At 60.6% G+C, this 23,624-nt stretch overlaps 1 long non-coding RNA gene across 1 annotated transcript; it reads right to left on the minus strand.

The window, feature by feature from the left end:
- Positions 1 to 1,323: 1,323 nt before the first annotated feature.
- Positions 1,324 to 13,252, minus strand: LOC129195820 (uncharacterized). The gene is made up of 3 exons (XR_008573971.1): positions 12,949 to 13,252; positions 2,228 to 2,322; positions 1,324 to 1,473 (listed from the first exon to the last, which is right to left on the minus strand). It is a non-coding gene; the product is annotated as an uncharacterized LOC129195820 (long non-coding RNA).
- Between the last annotated feature and the right edge of the window lie 10,372 nt (positions 13,253 to 23,624).

Raw genomic sequence — 23,624 nt, forward strand, 5'->3', positions numbered from 1 at the left:
GCGCAGGGCTGGGGATGCCCAAAACAGCATCAGCCTGCTCCCCCCCGCAAAATCCCCGGCATCCCCTGGCAGAGACAGAGCTGCCTCCCTGCCATGGGGACCCCGGGCCAGCTCTGGAAAGGAGCTGAGACACCCCCCCCACCACCGGGGCAGGGACCACCCTGGGGTGCTCCAATGCTTGGTGGGAGCCGTCCGCAAGGTGCTGGCTGCCAGGGGGGCTGTTGGGGCTGTGCGGTGCTTCCTCCCCCACCTCCTTGAGGAAGGCTCCCAGGTGACCCAGGAAGAAAGGCCAGGAGACGGAGGTGGTACCCAAAACATCACAGTGACCACCACACTCAGCCAGAAACACCCGTGGGCTGCTCCTGCCACGAGGAGAAAGCCCCCCCCGCCCGGCGACCCACCTGCGCTCGGTTCTGCCAAATGCCCCAGAAGAAAAATATTCATTCCCCCCCCAGGGAGGCAAAAAACCCCCCCCTCCCCGGGTCCTGTCCCAGGGCGTGGGTGGGAATCGCCCCTCCGTCACGGCAGGTCCCCGCCATGCGCTGCTCCCCCCATGGCGGGGGGGGGGGGGTGACACCCGACGGTCTCGCCACGGTAGCACCGAGGAAAACCCAGCGGACTCCGGCCGTGCCAGGAAAGCTGGGCTGATGCTCCGCAGCCTCCTCCTTCCTCCGCTGGTCAGCAATGGCCCCCACCGGGGGGGGGTTAGGACGTGTCCTTCAGCTCGGGGCTGGGGGGCTGCGGAGGGGGCACCTCTGCCGACGGCGACTGCATCTCCTGGGCGCTGCCTGCGAGGAGAGCCGAGGGCATGAGCACCCTCAGAGAGGTGGGTTCCCGCCCACCCCACGTAGTCCTCCCTCTTCCCTGACACCCACCTGCGTTCAGGGACATCTCGGCCAGCTTGAGGGGCAGGTCGGAGGGGCTGACGCCGGCCGGCGAGCCCAGGATGTCGGGCAGGGCATTGCGCCGGCCGGTTCTCCCGGAGGATGCGAAGTCCAGCACGGGTTCCACCTCGGTCATGCTAACCCTGGGGAGACACGTCCCCTGCCCGTCAGCCCCTCTGAGCGCGGAGGGCGAAGGGGACCACGCTCTGGTCCGGGGGGGGGAGCAGGGCTGAGCCAAGGAGGGTACAACCCCCCCGCTGCCCACCCTGACTGCAGGCTCTGCGGGAGCGAAGGCAGGGCCCACCCTGCCCACGGGACTCCTCCATCCCCGGGGCTGGCAGCTTTGGGCGCCGTGATCACCGCCGGTCACCGCGTCGTGGAGGAAGGGGGGTCCTCGGGGGTCCCCCAGCACCCCCTATCCCCAGCAGCCTTACCGGGCACCCTCCAGCCTGGCCTGGCGCTGCGTGTCCCCCGTGCCCGGGTCCCGCTCCGTGCCCCGCTCTGGCAGCTCCTGCTCCCGACGTCTCCCGGCCAGCGAGGGATCCCACGGGAGACGGGGAGTCCCGGCTGGGGCCCCTCCAGCTCCGACCTGGGGGGAGGCAGAGCGGGGGCTCAGCACCGGGGCTGGTGCCCAGGGGGTGCGAAGGAGGGAGCGGGGAGCAAGCCGGGGGCTGGCAGAGGCTGTGTCCCTGCGCAGGGCACCCATAGCACCCAGCACCCTACGCCAGGCCGGGCTGCGAAGGGCAGGGTGGGTGGGCAGGAGGAGGGGATGGCGACGAGGGGTGGGTGGAGAGCAGGGATGGGGACGTGGAGAGGGGACAGTGGGACCACCTGCGGGGACAAGGGCGCATCGTCCCCAGCCTAGGGACCCCACCATGTCCCTCGGAGAGCGGCTCTCACTGACGCAGGGTAGGGGGTGGCCATGCTGGGGGCTCCCTGGGCAGGCGGGGGGCTGTCCTGGGAAGCCCTTGGCACGGTGTGGATCCCACCAGCGTGGAGCCATCGCCGGCCCGTGCCACTGCTGGGACCTTGCTGGGCTGTCGGCTCAGCGCTGGTAAATGTTCCAGATTTTGCAGAGGGGTTTTGCAGCTGCAGGCGGGAGGTGGCACAGGGGTGGCACAGGGCGGGTTCGGGGGGGGGACACAGGACCTTGCAGGGACAGGGATGGCCTCCACCCTCCCCAAACCCCCTCCTGTGCTCATGGGGCACAGGGACCCCCACGCCATCGCCCCGGCAGTCGCAGCCCCTCCAGGCTGGACGCTGGCAGCAGTGCTGGGACCGGCGTCCCCAAGCCAGTGGCAGCGGGAGCTCGTCCTGCTGGGGAGGGGGGGGGATGAACTCACCGGCGTCCCCCGGGAATCGCTCTCCGTGGAGGACAGGCCAAGGTCCCCAAGTCCTTGGGCGCAGGTGCTGTGCCGAGCGGGACGAGTGATCCCGGCTGCATGTGAGGAGGAGAAATGAATGATTAACCCGGGAGGCGATTAGTCACGGGGCAGCCGCCCTGCGCAGGGCAGGACCCAGGCCCTGTTCAGGTGGGGAAACTGAGGCACGGAGCGAGGTTCGGATGTGCGACGAAGGCCATGCGGGCGGTGGCTGTGCCATGGGCAAAGGCATGGTGGAGGTGCGATGGTCCCTGCGCGGGTCTCCGTGCACACTTGCACCATCTGTGGCACTCTGGGGCTGCGTGTGTTTGCATGTGCATCGGCACACGTGTGTGCATATTTGCGTGCATCACCTCTGGCTGGGCTGCTGTGTGCGAGTGTGCGTGTACGTGCAGCTGGAGCTGAGCCCCAGGATGTGCACATACGGTGCCCTTGGTACACGTGAGTGCATGTGTGGTGTCCCATGGCACATGTACGTGCATGCTTGGCATCCCCTGGCACATGTATGTGCGTGCATGGCACCCCAGCACACATGCATGCATGCCGTGTGCCCTGGATGCGTGCAGGCACATGCGTGCACCCCAATGGCAGCGTGAGGGCTCCTGCCAGCTCCCGTGAGCGCTGGACCCATGTCACCTCCCGGTCACAGAGTTTCTCGTCATGCCCCACACATTTGAGGTCACATCCCTCATCCAGCATGGAGTGCCCTGCAGCAGCTCGCCCTGGGCACCGGGCCACAGGCAGCAGCGTGTAGTGTCCGTGTGGGCACCGCAGCACCCGCCGTGTCACCTGGAACCGTTCGGGAACAGGGGCTGGGGTGAGCAGGGCTCACACGCCAGGCACGCGTGATGGTGTGAGCACGTGAGCGTGCACAAGCATGGACGTGTGTACACTCATGTTCACACACGCATGCACAAAGTCATGCATGCACACGTGCAGCCGCACATGCACACAGATGCACACGTGCATGCACACACAGGCACGTACGCACATGCGTAGACACGCATGCATGCACATATGCCTATACAGACGAATGCACACGTGCACTCACACGCTGTGCGCACACGCACAGACTCTTTGCACATCCCAGCAAGACTGGGATCCTGCAGGGCTGGATCAGAGCTGCCTTCCCGGCAGCCCCAGCGGCTCCCGCTGGCTCAAGCACCAGAGAACCAGGCGGTAAATGGCTGTCAAGACCAGGCTGGATCCTGCCCGTCTCCTTCCTGCAGCTAAACATCTCCCGGGATGCCAGGATGGGTGCCCAGGACTGGGCAGGGGTTACACCTCCTACGCTCACCCTGCAGCACCCAAAAGCCATGCAGAGAGATCAGGACTTTCATGCTGGCACAGACAGAAAAGCTGTTGGGATCCTGGAGGGGACTGAAACCCCTGCGGGGTTGTGCTAGGGGGAATCCTGAGCCCCCCTGGGATGCAGCATCACGGGAGCCCAGCAGGCTGTCCCCCGTCCCCTCGCATCCCTGGGCTCCCTCGGGCACAACACCCACGCCATGCCAAGTGCTGCTGCATCCTCCGGGCCCTGCAGGCAGCAAATCCAACCCAGCACTGGGCAAATACCGCTGCATAAACCCCAGGCTTCCGCCCGGTGAGCAGGGCTTTCCTTCTCTTAGCAGGGACCATTTCTGGGAGGCTTAACGTGGTCTCGACTTAAAAAAGCTCCTGGAGTCACATGGAAAGTCCTCGGGGCCGCTGGCTCCTGCTTTAATGCCCCTAATGGGATATGGGAGGGTAGGGCAGAAATAAACCTTAATCCCTCCTGGAGATGGGCTGTGGTGGAAGATACTGGGCAGAGGTGGAGGGAGGACACAGCGTTGGGACGTGTCGTGTCCCCTTGGTCAAGTCCCTTGGGAATCGAGCCAGCCCCACCGCGGCAAAAGCTGCCACTTGCACAGAGACCACCGGGAGACCAGAAAACGTCCTATGAGGCCATATCCAGGCTGGGATGCCCTCAGACCTCGGGCATCTTCGTGTAACGCAACGTCCTCCCAACAGGACAGCTCCCACGTCTCCATCCCTGTGGTGCTGCTGAGCCCTGACACTCTCGTGCCACGTGGGTGAGAACCGCAGGCACATGCCGAGCTTTTCGGTTTGGGCTGGGGACGCTCAGTAATGTAATTTGGCTGCGGCGATGCCCAATTAAAGCACAAGAGGGGAAGGTGACGGTCTGGTCAGTGGGTGAGATGCAAAGCAACCACGAGATGAAAGAGAAGTGAGATTTTGCCATCCCACCGCAACCGGGATGTGCCGCTCCCCATCACATGCGGCTGCAGAACCCCACCCCGGGCCCAGCGTCCAGGCTGCCTTCAGCATCCAAGCTCCTTGCAGGATGACCTGCTGCAGGAAACATCTCCTCAGCCCTGTTTCGGGTGCTGCCCCACTGCTTGCCTTTGTCATTTAGGTACGAACCCCAAGCCTGGAGCTCCTGTACCTGCAGGCAGCGGGAGGAAGGGTTCCTGCCCCAGCCCCTGCTCCCTGCTCCCCTGCTCTTTGCTCCAAACCTCCTCATCCAAGCCCCAAAAAGCCAAAATCCATGGCTTGTGAAGGAGGTGCCACAGCTGGACACCTCTGCTGAGACCCAGAGCATCAGCCCTGGGAGGGAGAGTGGTTTGGGGTGAGGAGCACCCAACCTCCTCTTCCTCCTCTTCCTCCTCCTCATTAACCTCCTCTCCCAGCCTTGGGCCAGGAAAGCTGCAGGATGGTCCCAGCCAGGCTGGAAACAGCCACCCCTCTCCCTCCCACCCGCAGACAGGGACACCAGGCGCAGGCAGCGACGGGCAGGGACACGCTGTGGCCACCCCGTGCCAGACCTGGGCTTTGCCGTCAATGGGAGGAAACCAGCCAAGGGTGTTAGGAGGAGCTCGGTCCCGTCCCACGGGGGTTTGGGTAGGATGGGCAGCAGGGTTTGGTGGTGGAGGTCTTCCTTCTGGCGTGGCGTCATTCCTGCTCGAAGGTTTTGACCTAATCTCCCATTTCCCTGGATATAAAAGCCCTGGTGGAAGGAAGATGCTGAATGGGCAGAGAAAGGTGTTAACCACCCCGGGGATGGAGCAGCTGAAGAGACTGAGGGCTCAGCTTGGGGTCAGACACCTCCATGGACAGCACGTCCATGAATCCTCCCCAGCGACTGAAGCAGGGATGTCCCCTCTAACACAGCACCTTGGGGTGCCGGGGGAGCAGACCATGCTCACGAGCTCACCCAAAACAGCATCTCTGGCTGTGCTGGAGCCAGCGCCCGGAGCAGGGGCACCACGGGACATCTTGTGGCCCCTACCACAGTCACACCACGCTGGGCAGCTTTGCCAAGCACCTTCCCCCTCCCAGGGCACGTGAACCAGAAATGCTCCGGGGTGTTTAGGAGCAGGGATCTGTTACGGCGATGGCTGTGAAGTTTTGTTAAGGATTCATTTAACCGTAGGCATGAGGATTTGCTTCTTCAGCTTCTAAGTGGTTGATGGGTCTGGGAGTGTTGGGTTTGGGCCACTTAATGATCTTGCTTTCTTTATAAGAGGGTTCTTCATGCTCGTTTAATTCAACATGTAGTGCCTCTCTGACGACAGGCTGGGAAGCGCTGCAGCCCTGTGTGAGTCCTCCAAAAATCCACCGGCAACCCTGCGATGTCGATGTTATTAAGAGATAATGAATGCGATGAAAAACGGGAAGGATTTACCGAGGCGTAGCTGTAACATTGAATTAAATGAGCATTGCAAGCCGGGAAGGAAAGAGCTGCCCCAGATGGGAAAGGGATGAGAGCATCATCCAGGAAAATCAGTGATGAGTCCACATGGGAGGAAAATCCAACGGGGCTGATTTAACCAGAGACCGACAGCCACCAGACAAACCAAGCAGCCCCTGGAGCCTGGAACAGCAGATGGCAATAATTAAACACAGGATAAAATCTGGAGAGCCGAGAGATCTCCCACGGAGGCAGCAGGTTTGGTCCCGGAGGTTTCGTCTTGAGGGATGTGGCTGCAGGCAGCAGCATTCCTGCCTGACTCTGCCGGTGCCGGAGCCCAGGAGATGCTGAGCAGGCACCCGCTGCCACGTAGAAATGGACTTTGTCAGCTGTCAGCAGCCCATAAACAGCTCCCGGGATCCAGGCGAGTGGGAAGGATGGGAATAAATATTGTCCCAAACTCATCGTCTCCAGGGCAGGGGGGGAAAGGCTCCAGGGATGTTGGCTGGCACAGGAATATTTAATGTGGAGATGCAGAACGACATGGAGAACAGGTTTTGCTTCAAGCCCAGAGCACGAGGAAGTCTCATCCCAAGCGTCTCGAGAAGATGATCCCTCCTGGACGCGGTGCTGGGTGGGACGCAGCTGCCAGTGCCTGCCCATGGGGGATGCTGGCACCCACCCCGCTGCCTGCGCTCGGCAGCAAAGCCTCTCCGGCCACAGACTGGCCCTTTTGTCCCGGGTTTTGTTTCCAGGTGGGCTGGGAAGGTGCCTGGGCCAGCTCGGACCCTGCCTGGCACCTTTCGAGTGACGGTGACACAGCCCGGAGCGAGGCGGTGCAGGGATCCAGGCAAATCTGTGCCCCGGTGCTCGGAGCATCATCGAGGTCTCACACTATTTTTCCCCCCATTTTTCCTTGGCTCCTCCTCGCTGTGTGGCCTCGGCTCCTTCCCAAAGCTTTGAGGAATTGTTCCAGCAGGTTTTCGGGGAGCAGGTTACACTGGCAGCTCCCCAAATCTCTGGCCCAGCCTGAGAAGGTCCAGCACATCCTGGTACCCATGGGGTTGGCCCCTCCACGTGATGGACTTCCAGCAAACACCCCTGCCCAAAAGGCGTCCAACACGTGGGCTCCCACCACCTCCCATCACCGCTGAGCAGTGGATCCTCCTCGTTAGGCTAATGTACTTACAGCAGTAATTCTCGTTACCCTCTAAGCCCCTTGCCGTTGTGTCCTGCTTTGCGCTTTGACCTTCCTCCCTGCTCTTGCTCTCGCACGCCCATCCTCACAGCCCGACCTGGTTTCCATCTTCTCCCTGGTTCCTGCTCGTGCTTGGATGGCCTCAGCCATCGGTCTGGGACACGTGGAAGCGTCTCTTCCTCCCCTCCCGTCATCCTGCCGTCCCTCTTCTCCCTTTGCCCCGCTCCTCCCTGGTGCCCACCACTCCCCGCAGGTGAGCAGGACCAGGTCTAGGCTCAGTCCCACCCTGCTCATACCCCGCTCCCAAATTATTCCACCCAAAACTCTTCCTGGCTTACAAGGATGCCCTTAAAGATCACCCTTCACCTGCCGTTATTCACCCTCTGTTTGCTCTCTGCACGCTTTAGGGCTGACTGACTTGTAAAGGGTTTTCTCTCCAGCTGTGGGACTTAGAAATTTCTTTTTCACGCTAAAACCTGAGACTTGTCCTAGCTAATACCAGCTTGGACTGGACACAAAGGTTACCCTTCGCTGGTTCTGCAGTGGGGCTCGTCCAGGCTGGTTGGATATCGGTACCCAAATTCCTGTTCGAGGCAGAGTGAGACTGAAGGACTCCAAAACAGGACACTGATCATATTCTTTCCAGCTAATTGCTGGATGCCAAGAGGGAGAGGAGCACAAGAGGTGGGTTTTGCTGCTGAAATCCATGTGATGGAGTCGCTGGGGGAAAGGAAGGATGTGTTATTGCTCCCTCAGTCCCGGTCTTGTCGCGCTTGGGGATGATGGCAGAGTTCAGCTCTGTTTAATACCCTCATGAAAGCCAGGAAAAAAAATAAAATCCAACCTGAGTCTCTCCAGACAAGATTTCAGGCTATTTGTATAAACTGTCACTTTGGCTTATAAAGCTGCAAACACAAATCAGAGCAAGTCCTGCTTGAGGGTAGGAGTGAAACCAGCTCACGTGCTCACTGACATCCAAACCCAAAGTTTCCTTCAGCATCTGCAGGGCAAACCCAAACGCTGCCAGCCCAAATCCAGGTGCCTCCGGATCTCCAGGCGCTCACCACCGTGCCCCACATCACGGCTTGGCTTCCCCACAGGGCAGCGACCGCAGAGAAAATCCCCTTTTGACCCCGCAGACCTGGATTGGACCCGGAAAAAGTGCTCCAGAGGACACCACAGCCCTGCTGAGCACAGCATCTCCTACCAGTCCATACATTGATAAAACAGGCATCTTTTCCTGCAGGAGCAGCGCGCGGGGCATCCCGGGCCGATGTCGAAAGCACCGGGGAAAGCCGAATGGGCGATGGCCTCTGGACCATCCTGATTTCATTCTTGGGCAAGCCTGAGTTGCTCTTATTAAAGAGTAAAGCGGTAAAAGCTCAGTGGGCAGAGGCCCGAGGATGTGGCTGGCAGTGCAACATCGCTGCCGGGCTTTGCCGGGGACTCATCCTGCACCCAAAAGCTCCCAAAACCCCAGCGCAGGAGGGAAGGGGATGGAAAACCTCAGCTGTGTTGGCGGTGGGGTGTGCACTGGGATACCCAGATCCTGAGTCCTCTTCTCCATCCTCCTGGAGCCCAGGGCTCCCAGCTCAGCGCACATCACTGCTTCCCATCCCGCCCAATCTCCCCTGGGAAATTTAGAGAGGAAAATTTTTCCTTCACTTTGTGCTAACAACAAGCACCTCCGGCTTTTACCGTCATATTGAGCAGGGGTCCTGTTCCCTGGCAGCTGGGAGGTGCGAGGTCCCTGTGCAAGGATGCAGGCTGGACTTGGGGAAAGCTGCTGCTGGCACGGATGAAGCTGCTTTGCAATTCGGTATCCTGGAGGAAGGAGCCGGCAGCTCCTCACCGGGGTCTGACACACGGGCTGGGCAAAGCACCGGAGCGGGAGCAGCTCTGGGACAGCAGAGAGGTCCCCTCCCTGCACCACAGCCACCACCGGCCCTGCCAGCCCACCCGCTCATCAGCTTTAGGAAAACAAAAAGCACCCAAAAAATCACCAGCGATATTCCACGATATTGCTGTGGGAACACGGCAAATCCTCAGGGCTGGCAGTGCTGGCAGCTCCTGCTTTCCCAGTGACGGGGGGAGGTGACAGCTACGTGACCCAGCTTGGCACCACCACGCAGGACGACACATCCAGCATGAGCACAGCGGTGAGACCCCCGCCGCACATCGGTCTGGGTGCAGATTGGGGTCACCCATTGAACAGCAGCTCCCCTGGCTCGTGCCTGTCCCCCTGCCCACGCACGAGCAGCTGGGACCATGGGCTTGTGTTCCCCTGCCCAAACCTCCCGGACAGGCGATGCTGCCCTGCATCCCAGGGAGGGACGGAGGCATCCCAGGAAGAGATGGAGGTATCCCGGGGAGGGACGGAAGTATCCCGGGGAGGGACGGAGGCATCCCAGGAAGAGATGGAGGCATCCCCAGGAGGGACAGAGGCATCCCCGGGAGGGATGCAGCGAGGGGTCCCACCGCAGCCCAGGGAGGGATGGAGGCTGCTCCAGCCTCTCCCAGGCCAGCCGGGTGTTCGCCAGCCTGTGGGCTGTGACCTCTTCTAGAGCTTGTGAGCATCCCTGCCCTCCCTTATCAGTTAATTACCTTTAATTGCCAGCAGGAGAACAGGAATTTCCTTGAGGGGGTTCAGGTGCCCATCGGGGACCCTGCAAGGGTGCTGCGCGGGAGGGCTGAGCCCATCTCCCCCACGTTCTGCGCCCCATGGCTCTGCTCTCAGTCCCATCGCCTGCATTTGGGTCCTTTCTGAGTCCAAGGGGGAAAATGCAACGCTCCCTTTGGCATGGGGGTTATGGAAACCCACCCGTGGCCCCCACGGAGAGGGGCCTCCATCCCTCCCGGGGATACCGTGGCACTGCGGGTAAATCCGTGCTTGCTCCTGTAGCCAAGGGAGGTAAACAGGAGCTTCCCCTTCCACGTGTCTCCGCTGCAAAGCAGGTGATCTAATGGGAGGTAATTACGATGATTGAGCCCTGGGTAATAGAGCTCCCACAGTAACCTTTAGTTAGCTGCTCCGGCGACGGCACAAACTATAATTTTGCATAATAAACGTGTCACCCACATCTAAATCGGTTTCATTCTTTAGCAGTTTCAGGCTCCCTCCTCCCCAAATGGCTCTTTGTCAGCTGCTCCAGCCTGAGCGTCCTGGGTGGGAGCCGATGGACCCGATCTGAGGTGCTGAGGACAAGGACACAGACGTCCTCGATTCTCCTGGCTGCGGGTGCGAAGCGCGTGGGTGAGCACGATGGTGCAGGGATTTGTGCCAGGGGAACCCCAAGGAGCCGTGAGGATGCTGTGACACGGGCTGTGAGCTGCTTGGGACAGGGGCTGGGAGATCTGCAGGGACACGGGGTGCCAGCTGGGTGCTACCAAGCGCATGCTGGGCTGTGCGGTGCCGGGAGCGCTGTGGGCTGGGTGACACGAGTCGCCAGGCATTTCTGAAACGCAGCCGGATGGCCCCGGGCTCGGCCGTGCACCACGGGAGCCTCTTCTCCCAGCGCAGGGTCCCTTTTCTCCATCTGCCACTGCCACTGGCCGGCACCGTGGTCCAGCTGGGTACGGCAGAGGGGGCAGTGGGGTGCCTCGAGGAAGCAGCACTGAATTCAGAAGAGGTTCCCTGGCTCTGCCAAAGCAGCAGGACATGTTCAGGCACCCAGATAATTAATTTTGGGGAGCAGAGCCAGCTCATGGCTTCCCAGGCCATGTTCTGCAGCTGGTACCTCCGGCTCCCCAGGGAGCCCCCGGCATGTCCTTCCCCCCAGGTCCCTGGCTGCCGGCAGATTTTCTCCTTCCCTCTGCAACTCATCCAAGAGGGGAGGTGGAAATCTTCCAGGGTGTCCTGCCCCCCAGGCATCAGCCGCTTGGGAGGGACCGACTGGCCTCCCCCACGGTGAAGCCTTGATGGAGGCAATCCAGATGTTTCCCCCATCCCTGCATAGATGCTGGGAGCATCATCGGGATTCCCCGACACGGTGGTTATCACGTCACCTTCCCCGCCACCCAGTGACACCTGCCCGGCCCCTGGGGAGCTGGCGGGGAAGGGACCAAAAGCCAAGGAGGGAAGAAATCTGTGCAGGCACCCTAGGATCAGAGGCACGGCCTGAAATCCCCAGCCCTGATGGAGCAGAGCCGGATCCGTTGTCCCTTGGCTGAGCCAGGCCCTCGAACCGCCGGACCGAGGAGCCAAGGTCGGAGCAGGGCTGTGGCCCCATCCCTGTCCTTTGTGGTGCCGTGTCCCCACAGGGGACCGGAGCACCTCGTCCTGTGAGGGAGCGTGGGGCCAGGTCAGGAACGGGTGTCAGAGCTCCCACCCCGCATCCCCCAGCTCCCAGCCACCTCCTCCGCCTCCCCCTCTGCCCTCCAGCCCACCGCTTGCCATCTGCCTTCAGGGACACCAGGCACAGTCCCCAGGCTGGGGCTGGCACAGCCCTCCACCAGCCACCAAAGACCCTGGCAGCCCCCAGCACGGCGGGCAGGGGCAGGGCAGGGAACCACAGAGCTTTGAGAGCTGCAGTTTAGACCCTTCTGAGGTCCCTTGCTCCAGCCCGGCACAGTCCCTGGGGGTGGGGGGGGGCGACTTGGGCGCAGCCTCCAGGCAGCCCAGCTTGGAAAGAAACTCTGTGGCTCCCCCAGTTTAACAAAGTGAGGAGACCCTGGCTCTGCCACCACCTTCCCCCCTTGAAAAACTGCTTTTTTTTGGGGGGGGTATGCTGCTGAGCAGATAAAGGGTGGAGACAGCAATAGGGCTGTTCCCCCCCATTATATGTCCCACTTCTGCTCAGCTGTGACCAGGGGGGACATCCCAGGAGGAGTCCAGGCAGCCCCCCGTGACAGCAAGGGTTGAGGTGTCCCTCGGTGGACAGCCCCAAGGTCATGCGCTGTGAGTATTCGGGGTGAGCACAGGACACCCTGCCTCCGCCACCTCCTCGGTGGCACTGCCACCAGGGGACAGGAGCCAGCTCTGGGGACCAAAGGGACCCGATCCAAGCATCTGCAGAGGCAACCTGCCAAAATAAAGCCCTGAAGGCAGCAAGGAGGGGTTGTCCCTGGGGAAGCCCTTTCCTCCAAGAGGATGCCGCCTGGGAGGAGGCACAAGACGAGCGTGGTTCCTGGGTGCTCAGCCCCATGCCAGCTCTCACTACCTGGACTGCCCCCCCCCGCAGCTCCCTGGGCCCAAAACCATCCAGGAAGCTCCCATCTGGGAAGCTGAGGGCTGGAGTTGGGGGCGGGGGGGGTGTCAGGGTAGCTGAGATGATGATGGGGCAAGGTGGAAGGTGGAGAGGGCGGTGGTGACATCTCAGGGAGGAGGGGGCAGGGGGTGAGGGGGCCAGGGGTGGGTGCCAGGATGGGACAGGGGTGCCACCATGGGGGTTGACCTGAGGTGCCCACCCCGAGATAGACAAGCCTTGCTCAGCACCTAACTGCTGCTTACCCTGATCCTTTCCAGAGCCACCTGCCCCCGGTGGGATGGGGACAGACCCCCCCAAGCCCTCGAGAGACACCCCACTGCCCCACTCAGCACTGCAGCCTGCCGCAAAGTTTCATCCCCCCCAAATTCCATCTGCCCCCCGAGGCCACTGCCATCTCCTGAGCCTCCTGCCTCTCCTCCCTCCCTTTGCTCTGCTGCGCTGCCATGGAGGTGCCCAGGGCGGGCACCCGCTTCCCAGGGCAGGCACCCAGTCCCCAGCACCCGCGAGCACAGGGCATCATCCACCACCACGGCCCAGGGCCTGGCACAAACACCTCACCGGCACCCACCACCCACCAGCTGCTCACCTGGACCCGGTGCCAACGTCGGTACCGATGCTGATACCGGTGCCGGTGGTTGTTGGTGCTGCTGCCGGTGTTGGTGTTGATACCGATGCTGATGTCGGTGTCGATGCTGATGCTGATGTTGCTACCGATGCCGATGCCGGTGCCGGTGCCAGCCGGGCGGGCCGGGGGAAGGACGCTCCGCGCTCGGCAGGAGCCCCGGGGCCGCGTCCGGCTCTCAGGCAGCCCCTGGGGCACCCGGGGCCGAGCCGCCCGCCGCCGCCCGCCCAGCGCTGCGCTCCCCGCCGCTCCCCCCGCCCGGCCCACGCTCCGCACGGGGGGGACCCCCCCGCCCGGCCACCACCCCCCCCCACCCCCGCCGCCACCGCGCCGCCCCGCCCGCCGCCTCCCCCCCCATCCCCGCCGGCTGCCGCCGGGGACCGCCCACCCCCCCTTCCCCCCGCGGCCGGGGCCGCCCCGCAGCCCCCCCCCCCCGGCTGTCCCCGCCGCCCGGGGGCTGTGTGCCCTGTGCCCCCCCGCGCTGAGACATCTGGGGGGGCTGTGACGTCCCCACCCGGGGCCCATCTCCCCCCCGTAAGGCTCCGTGTGACATCATTGCCCTGCCACGGCTGGAGAACCCACCCGCCCGGGAAAAGGGGGTTTGCAGCCCAGGGTGGTGAGCAGCGCCGCTTGCACCAGGAGCCCAGCCAGCCCCCTGGGAAAAAAGTGCAAAACCCCAAAATTCTTCTGAATTAGGATCCCTGGCTGCAGCCCTGCGGAAGGAGCCCCATGGTCCCCATGGGGGGTGAGGAGGGATCCGCTTGCCCACCAGGACAGCACGGCCGCAGCCCATGCACCTCCCTGTGCATTTCTTTCAGCCAAAAATAATTGCCAGGCTCAAAATCTTTGGAAAAAAAATCAGTAAAAAGTATGTGGTTGCACCCCTGAGGTGGGGGGGGGGCTGGGAGACCCTGGATCCAGCTGGTAGCTCCACCTGACCATGCCACAGGCCCACGTTCTGCCCAACACAAGGCCGGTCCTCACAGCAGAAGGACGCTGGGCAGAGCCTGGGCGTGGAGCAGATGCCACCATCTTGGCAGCCAGGGCTGCTCCTGGCCTGACACCAGCATCGCCTCGAGGAGGGGACATGGCTGACACCGGCTGCGTGTGATGGGTGTTCCCCACCCGCACCCCTGAGCTGGGTCAGGACAGCGAGGGAGGGGAGAGGCAGCGGTGAACAGAGCTGCCCCGAGTGTGAATTAAAAGCAACTCAAAATTTGCACACAGGAACGGTAACGCACCTCCTTGGGCTGCCACTGGCGCTCCCGCCCACATGTGCGACTGGGGAACAGTCTGGTTTTGGTGAGAGGCTCCAAAGTGTCCCCTCCTGGCTCTCAGGGTGGGTGTTCCAAGGCTGGGGAAGCAGGACACACTTTTGGGAGGGTACCCGAGAGGCCCCTGCTCCCTTGGCCCTGCACCGGGATGCTGGGGCACATTCCCAAATTCCTGGCTCTGGCCAGCCTCCTCTCCCTGCAGACGGTGAGGGGTGATGCTCAGCACACGGAGCAAGGTGCCCATCCTGTCCGTTCCCCAGGGGAGCTCAGCACCTCCCGGGGCTTGTTGGCCACGGGGAGAAGCTGCCGGCTCAGCCGGGCTTGGCAGAGGTTCTGCCCCGGGAGGGGCAATGGTTTCCTCACCTCCCTACCGACCAGGGAGGCAAATTCGGTCGTGCCTCACCGTGCCAGGGCTGTAGAGGGACAGGAGCCACTGAAGCAGCCAGGACTTGGCTGGTCTCAGCCTGGTGCTTGCCTCCAGTACACCTGTACCCCCAAACAGCTTGGGGGGGGGGCTGGAGCCACCCGGCCCCGGCAGCCAGCGGGAGGGACATTCATCCTGCCTGCTCGCTCACGCGTGCTGACGGGCGACTGGCAGCTCCCGCGCGGCCGGCGGGGAGGGGAGCCTTCGCCAGCCGCTATATTTAGCTCCTCACGCTCCGTTTTCTCCTTGACTGTCTCCCCTCTCCAGAGCAGTCTCGGGCCGAGCATCGGCGATGTTTATCCTGCCTGGCATCTGATCGGATGTGACACTGGCTGTCGCGGGCGAGGGGGACGGCTGCCATCCCTCTGCTCCGGGAGACGTGTGGGAGCAAGGGAGGAGATGTTGAGGGGATGGAGAAGGAGGGGAGGGAAGCCCGGAGTGGTTGGGCAGGGTCCTACGGGAGCTCCCCAGGGTGGGTCTCCTTTTCTCCAGCTCCGGGGTACCCCCCAGGGATGCTCTGCCCTGGGAGAGCTGGGGGACAGCTGCGGCATGGTCCCCATTTCCATCTAGGCTGAACGCTTCCCTCTGCCAGTGCGATCCGCTGGGGATGGCTGGGCTGGGGGACCTGGGTAAACTGAGGCACACAAGCGGTGTGTCGGTCCCTCCTTGTTTGGCCAGGACATTGGTGGCACCAAATAACCTTTCTGAGCCTGCCTGCATCCAGGACATGGTGAACATCAAGAGCCCAAACTCCCAGCTGAAGCTCACAAAACTCTTGGGTACAAGCCCCACCGATGCCAAAGCACGGTGGCACAGCGGCTGGGAAAGGTTTATCAGGCAGCACCCGTTCCGTGTTGGTACCGGGCTGTGCCGGCACGGAGCAAAGGTTGCTCTGCTCCTCCTCTGCTCTTTCAGCACCTGCAGATGTTGGGATCCTCCTCCCAGAGTGCTCCCGGCAGGATGAGCATCCCTGTTGATGGGGGACCAAAAATACACTGTCCGTGCCCTCCCAAGCATCGGGAGAGCCCCTGCCTTGTCCATCGGGGGTGTGAAGCCAGTGAGGTCGGGGTCAGACTGCTTTAAATCCTATTTTCTCCCCCCCAAAAGAGGGTCCAGAATAGGAAGGAAAAGAGTTCAGGAGAGTCTATTCTCTTTCTGCTGCTGCCAAGCTGCTTTATCCCACCTCCGCACGAAGGCCATTAAAAGCCACCGGCCCTGGGGCAGCCCCCCGGGGATGGAGGCAGCGTCCCCCTGCCCAGGGGTGCAAGCAGGGGAGGAGCAGGGTGGTTTTCCACTCGCCTGCCCAGCGCTGCGAGCTCTGATCTGGGCTAAAAGTCACCCCTGAGGGAGAGCAGCACTTTGCTGTTCCTCTTTTAGATGTATCTTCCTAATTTCCAATCCAGTTTAGACCCTGATTTCTCGCTGGGTACGTAGGGGACGTGCAGGAAAGGTTATTCCTGAGCTGAGGTCACCCTGGGCTGCGTCAGTCCCTCCAATGAGGTGCTATTTTGGGACATGGGTCACAAGGTTTGGGGACCTGCAGGTTGTTCCCTGGCTGGGGACAGGGACTTTCCATGACCCTGGGCAGGACACGGCCTCAGCGCCATCCCTGCATGGGGGGTACCAGCCCTGGAGTGATGGAGGTGGCTCCTCTGGGATGGATCTGCAGAAAACATGCTCAGCCCTTGGGAAAAACCATCCTACCCGTGAGATCTCAGAGGCCAAAGGCATCAAGAACATCTCATTGCCTGGAGAATTTAAAACAAGAGGGAAAATGCCAGCAAACACCTCCCAGGGAGGCAATTTGTCACCAGGCAGGGTGGAGTGTCATGCCAAGATGAAAGTCTGGACATCTCTGCCTCAACAGGAGATGTTAAGGTCACAGCAGAGAGCGATGCCCTTCCCAGGCGTCCTCGTTGCTCCGGGTACTCAGCCATCTGGATCTGAGCTTGCTGCGCCGTCCTTCCCAGGGCACATCAATTATGCAGCACCATCTCCCCCCCGGGCACAACGTGATGGAGGTGGTGGAGATCTTCCCCACCCCCCCGTGGGATGCAATCGAGCAGCCCTCGGGTGCACACACAGCCCAGTGCATCCCTTCCACGGCGGGCGACAGCACATGAGCTGCTTTTTGTATTTCTGTAGGTCAAGGCAGCTTGAATACCTGCAATGAGTTGCACAGGTCTTTGCAACTCGTCTGCAACTGCTGTTTGCAGCAGAACGGGAAAATTAAACTAAATTTTTTTTTTTTTTTTTCAGCAGAAGCTCTTTCCCGACCCAAAGGCATGGTGGATCATGCAGCCAGATGCAGCCACAGCTTGGGGCTCATCCTTCTGCCAGTTCATCATGGGAGCTGCGGTCCCACCAGGGAAACGAGGTCTCCATCGAATGACTCTAACTGCTGCACTCAGGGCTCAGCCATCAAAATATTCATCACCTGCCCCAATGGACAAGTGGAACATGCAAATTATTTCTGGGACAAAACAGCTACAACTTGGGAACCCACCTTTGCTATGTATTGACTCCTATATTGTTTTAAATCTGATGTTTCCGGGCAAGAGCCCGGTTTGCACAGGCTGGAGGTGAGCCCAGGCAAGGTCGGGGCAGTGTGGAAGAGCTCAGAGCCACACAGGAGGGTTTGGGAGGAGCTGGGACGTGGTGGGATTTGCCCAGTTTTTGCTTTAAGAGACCAGATCGGGGCGGTGAGACGAGCCTTTGGAAGAAAGGTGTGTTCGAGTCAACTGAGCAGAAAGCAAGCATCCCAAAAAGATATCTTCATGGGCAAAAAACCCAAACAAAACTCAGATCTGTTGTTTATGCTCCAGTAACTTCCAGATGCCTGGATGGGGATGCGGGGAGCCTCACAAACACCTCCCAGCTTGGGGAGCAGGCTGTACCTCCTGCCTGCCACTGTCCCCTGCCTGCGGAGGGGGTGCCTGCCCCAAAAGCCCTGGGATTTAACCAAACCCACCAGGTTTCAGGCCCCGTTCTCCCCTAGCAGACCCTTGCTGTCCGGCTGAATGCTGGGATGCTGCAAACCAGCCAGATCAGCTCAAATCATGGTGGGGGGACAGTGAGGAGCCATCATCGGGTGCTTTCACCCAGGGAGGATGTGGGCGCTGCCTGCAGCCCTGCCTGCTTGCTGCCTGCACCTCCAGCAGTGAGGGATTTGTGCAAAGCTCCCAGCACCCGAGTTGGGCTTTTTTTATCCCTGGCTGCTCTTACGTTGACATTCTTAGCTGTGCCACTGGCTCCAGCGCTGCTCGCTAACCCCTTTTACAGGCAGCTAAATATAGCCCAGGCAGCTAAGCAAAATCTGCTTGGCAGGGCCACGTGGGGCTCGGCAGCGCTGCCGCTGCCTCAGCCGGGGTTGGGGTCTGCCAGCGCCCGGGGGGGGTGACAAGGTCCTGGCTGGTGGCATCTTTCACCCGGTGGTGTCTCATCCCCATCCAGGTGAGCATCACCGCTGCTCTGATGCTCCCAACAGCATCTCATCGCTTCTCCCCACCCTGGGGGCTCCATTCCTCTCCCACTCTGGGGTTTTATGGGATCCTTCCACCCTAGCTGGGGTATTTTATGCTGGGGAGCATCTGGACTTCATTAGCATCCCTGATCCTACAGAAACATGGTGTAAAGCCCCAGCTCACTGCTGTGCTCAATAAAAAGCAGCCGAGTGGCCCCGGGCATCCACGTGGGTGTTGTGAGAAGCAGCCGGTGTAAGGAGCAAACCCAAAGCCCGGCGAGGCACCCTCCGGGTCACCTGCACCCCGCAGAGGGTCTGAAAAGGGGGGAGGACACACAGCTCCCACCCCACGGCACGCACACCCGTGGGTGCAGCTCGGTTTCTGCCTCTCCTGTCAAAGACAGATATTTCTGCCAGAGCCATGAACTCATTAAGGAGACACTGATCTAATTGTCTCCACTCTGGCGCTCATGTTTTTTTTTTTTCTTTGGTTTTTAAACTGCAAGGAACGAGGCGAAAGGCTGACTGGAGAAATGTAATTGGATCCCCATGGCTCATTAGCCATTTCTCCGAAAGGAAGAATCGTTAAGGCTGAAAATGAAGAGGCTCGAAAACCGCCTGCGCCATACACAGCTCTCTGCGGGCATCCCGAATTCGCAATCCCCCCAGCATTGTCCTGGCTGGGATGCCCGGGTGGCACTGGGGATGCCCTGTCAACCAGGGGATGTGGAAAACCCAAGTGAGGGGCTTGGGGAGGCTCGTGCTGGAGTTTGGAGGAAGGCTGGAGCCTTTGGGTGCTGGGAGAGCAAACTGAGGGGCTCAAATCCACAGCTGGGGTGAGCATCAAAGCAGAAGCACCCAGTGGTGTGGAGGCTGCATGCTGGGAACGACAGAAGAACCAGGTCCTCCTGCAAGGGGGACTAAGGACACCTTGAGATCAAGGTCTCACCCTGCTTTTTGCTCCCCCAACCTCCCTACTCCACCACCTCTGTTGACTCAGATCCTGGCAGATCCAGGTACCTTGGGGAGGACATTTAGCTCACAGTGGAGTCACCTCCTCCCCACATTTTCCACCTCATGAGCGACCCAGCAGTTGTGACAGCACAGAAACTCCTGTGCGTGACACTCCCATCCATCACCGGCCAGGCATCTGGCCACCACCATGAGAAAGACAAACAGCGTCTGTCCAAACTCAGCAGAGAAATGCCGAAGCTTTTCCAGCCAGTTGCTGTGTCTGCAAGCCCGGACTAAATCAAGCTTCAAGGACGGAGGGTGGCCAGCGTTCCTTGGCCTCACAGCCCCTTGCTCTTCTGGCTGGCAGAAGCTTTGGGGAGAAGATGCCAGCCTGTTGGATGACAAGTGATAGGTTTGGTGATGGCCCATTGCAGAAACCACCAGCCGTGTCAGCTCCGCATCACCTCACTGGCCTTTAAGGCATCCCAAACTGGTAACGGATCCTTGAAGAGGTCCCCAGCGCAAATCCCAATGCTCGGTGGGTTTCCCAGAAGCAAGGCCAGCAGGTGGGATGCCATCACTGGATTCAGAGGGTTTTCTTGGTCTCCATCAGGCTCCTCTGCTGGGCTGGTCTCAAGGGTTGACGCATTTGAGATGAATTTGGCTGCTAAGCCTGTGGTGTTGCAGGACAGGAGGGTCCTGGTAACCAAAAGGGACGAAGTAGGAGCTCAAGCGCAGAAGGTACTGCAGGTGCCTGCAGTGGCCCTCCCGAAAATTATCCCGTTTATTTCCACTGGGTTTGAATCCCAGCTCCTGTGACCCTGAGCACCCTGCCTCTGTCTCTAATTAAAGGCCGTGCAATCACCCATTTTGAGTCCTCCTGTGTCTCTCTCTATTACAGAAGAGCTTAGCGGAAAACTAATTCCCCGACTCCAAGGCATCCTTAGACAAGGGGGAGGGAGATGCTTCAGTCTCAGGACTTTTGCATTTGTCCTTCCCATCCCAGCCTGGCTTTGTGCCTGGCCCCCTTCTCTTCTGGGGGCTGGAAACCCCGAGAGAGGCAGCGCAGCCCAGAAAATATACTACTGGCAGTAAATCAGGGTCACTTCACTCCTGTCCCCCTCGTCTGGCCTCCCCGGCAGCCTGGGAAGGGCAGAGGGACCCCCACACCTCCCAGCGTGGATGAGCAGCACCCTGAGGTCACAGAGCTGTTCCCTGAAGCACCCAAAACACAAGGCTGTGGAGTGCTGGCTGGTAGCTGGTGGCCAAGGGTGCCCCAAAAGCCCTGACCAGGAGCTGGGCCAGTACCCAGAGTGCCAGAGGTTGGACACCCCCCAGACCAGGGGTTTGTCCAACACTCATCACCCCAAAAATGCACCTTACGCCGTGCCTGCCTTTGCCCGCACTCGACGATGCTCTGGAGGAAAGACGCTTGATGGGTTTAGCTTTTTTCCCCAAATACAAACTCGATTATTAATAATTATTAATTACTGTAATGTAGGTTTATCCATGAATAGCATCACTTGGGCTCAGCAGAAACCCTTCTGGCTGCGCCCACGGTTAAGCCAGTATTGTCCCAGATACAGTCACATGAGATCATTTGTTTTCCCCCCATGTGCCCGGGGTGGGAGAGCATCCCTGGCAAGCTGTGCTTGGCTCCGCTCGCTCCCGGTCCTACAGGCTGGCCCTATAATCCCCCCGCGGTGACCAGAAAATGATCCCGAACCCCTAATGCACCAGGTACCGGGGGGGAAGAAGGAGATGGCCCCAGCCTCACGCCTTGGGGATGCTGAGTGATGCAGGAGAAGGAGGCAGAGCAAAAAAAAAAGATGCTTCATTAGGGGTACAGGGGTGAGGGTGCTCCCCACATTGCTGAGCAGGGGGACATGGGCTGGGGGCTTCTGCTGCAGGGCGGGCTGGAGGCAGCCACGTGTCCCTGGGCTCTGGCAGCACCCCCCATCTCCCATCCCTCATTTCCTGCTCTTCCCCACGTGCAGGGTGATGTAAACCCAGCGTGTCCTTTGGTGCATGGAGGGCTGTCACAGCTGCTGTCACTTGGGACATTGCTGCTGCCCTGCCACGTCTGCAGACAAACCACCTCCCGAGAAGGGGACAGCAAGGGGCCGATGCTGCGGGTGGAGGTGGTGGTGTGCCCTCCGATCACCAGCAAAAATCAGGAACGGGGACACCCCTGCAACACGGGTGGGGAGTCCTCTCCCTCCTGGCAGCCAGGGCCCTGCTTGGCCATCCAGGAGCAGGCAGGGACCGAGCGCTGCCACCGTCCCTGCTGTCCGGCAGCTGTGTGCACTGGTCTCATACCGGCACTGCCATCTGGCGGCACCATCAAAGGGGATGAGGGGACAGCGTGGGCAGGAGCGGTCCCCATGGAGCCAGCGGGATTTCTGCTCCAGCATGCCAGCGGGCTCACGTCCCTGCAAGGCACAGGGGGACAGCAGGACCAAAGGGACAAATACCCTTCCAGCCGATTTGCCCTTCCCGGGAGGACAGGGATTGAAGGACACTCCTGCTGTGGGTGTCACCGGGCTCCGATACCCAGCTGGGAAGAGATGGGAGCTGCCAGAGCCCCCACCTCCCACCCGGGGGCTGCACCTGGAGCCAGCCCACCGTGTCCCCGAGGCCGCTGCCTGCCCCGTGGGCGCTGCCAGACCCGTGCCCGCACACAGCCAGGCAGGGCAGGTCCCCAGCGCACACCCCGGATGCCTCCCGAAAGGAAAAGCAACCTGAGATCAGTTGAGATCAGTGAGCAATTTATGGGCGCTGACCTCTCCTGTCGCAGGACTGCAACCAGCTGGCAGCTTTTGGAAACCCACGGAGGCTCAGAAAAGCTTTTATTTAATTTGTGCCAACACTGATGAAAGGCCAAATCCTGGAGCTTTACCTCTGGAGCAAGAAGCGTGACACCCTCCTCTTCCTCAAGGACACAGGGGGTACGTCGAGTCCCCATCTACTCCGGCCCTGTGCCCCCCAAAGCCCACTGCCGCATACTCACGTACTTTCCCGGCTGTCTAAATTTAGGGTCTGGAAGTGGGCTAGCATGTCCCAGTTTATCTCAGCCCCTGAACGATGCATGCCAGCAGCAGAGCGGCACTCGCTGCTCCGGGCGGACGTGCCAGACTCTGGCCGGGCAGGCAGAGCAGGGTGACCCACTGCCCGCCAGCCCCGGATCCCACCCTCAGCTCCCTGCGGGCAGGTGCCCCTCAGCCCCCCTCGCCTGGGGTCTGGCCCCGCAGGGGGAGCGGGTTCAGGCTGCTGGGTGCGCTGAGCTCCTGGGTGTGCTGAGCTGCTGGGTGTGCTGGAACTGGTGGGTCTGCTGGAAGTGGTGGGTCTGCTGGAACTGGAAGGTGTGCAGGAGCTAGGGCATGTTTTGGAGCTGGTGGGTCTGCTGGAGCCGGGACGTGTGTTGTCAAAGCCAGCAAGAAGGGCTGCTCTAGGTGACAAAAGGAAGACTGGGGAAAATATGGGCCCATTGCTCCATAAGACAGGGGACCTGGTGCCACAGGACATGGGAAAGGCTGAGGAACTGAATGTCGCCTTTGCCTCTTTACTTTCAAGACTGACCTTCAGGAATCCCAGGTGCCAGAGACCATGAGGAAAGGCTGGAGCAAGGAAGACATACCCTTGGTGGAAGAGGATTAGGTCGGGAGATACTTAGCAAACTAAGACATACATAAGTCCACAGGCCCTGCTGGAATGCACACACAGTGCTGAGGGAGGTGGCTGATGTCATTGACAGGCGACTCTCAACAACCTTTGATTGATCATGGTGACGGGGAGAAGTGCCGAAAGGCTGGAGGAAAGCAAATGTCACTCCTATCTTTAAGAAGGGCAAGGAGGAGCCAGGGAACTATGGGCCCATCAGCCTCCCGTCAATCCCTGGGTGGAGCTCCTCATGGAGCAACTAATCCTAGAGACTATTTCCAGGCACATTAAGGACGAGAAGTCAGCATGGCTTCACTAAGGGGAAGCCATGCTTCGTCAACTTGATACATTTCTACAAAGACTAGCTGATAAATGAGGGAAGACTTGGACTTCAGGAAGGCCTTTGACACTGTCTCCCATAAGATCCTCATAGAGAAGCTGTTGATGCAGACGAATGAGCAGACAGTGCCGTGGGTTGAAAACTGGCTGAATGGCCAGGCCCAGGGGTGGTGATCAGTGGCACAAAGTCTAGTTGGAGGCCAGTCACTAGTGGTGTACCCCAGGGGTCTGTACTGGGCCCAGTCCTGCCCAACGTCTTCATTAACGATCTGAATGATGGGGCAGAGTGCATCCTCAGCAAGTTTGCAGATGACACCAAACTGGGAGGGGTGGCTGATGCAGCAGAGGGTCATGCTGCCATCCAGAGGGACCTTGGCAGGCCGGAGAAATGGGCTGCCAGGAACCTCATGAAGTTCAACAAGGGGAAGGATGAGTCCTGTCCCTGGAGAAGAACAATCCCAGGCACCAGCACGTGCTGGGGTCACCCGGCCGAAAAGCAGCTCTGCAGAAAAGGGCCTGGGTGTCC

Source organism: Grus americana, chromosome 23 (assembly GCF_028858705.1).
Source record: "Grus americana isolate bGruAme1 chromosome 23, bGruAme1.mat, whole genome shotgun sequence".
Taxonomy (NCBI): Eukaryota; Metazoa; Chordata; class Aves; order Gruiformes; family Gruidae; genus Grus; species Grus americana.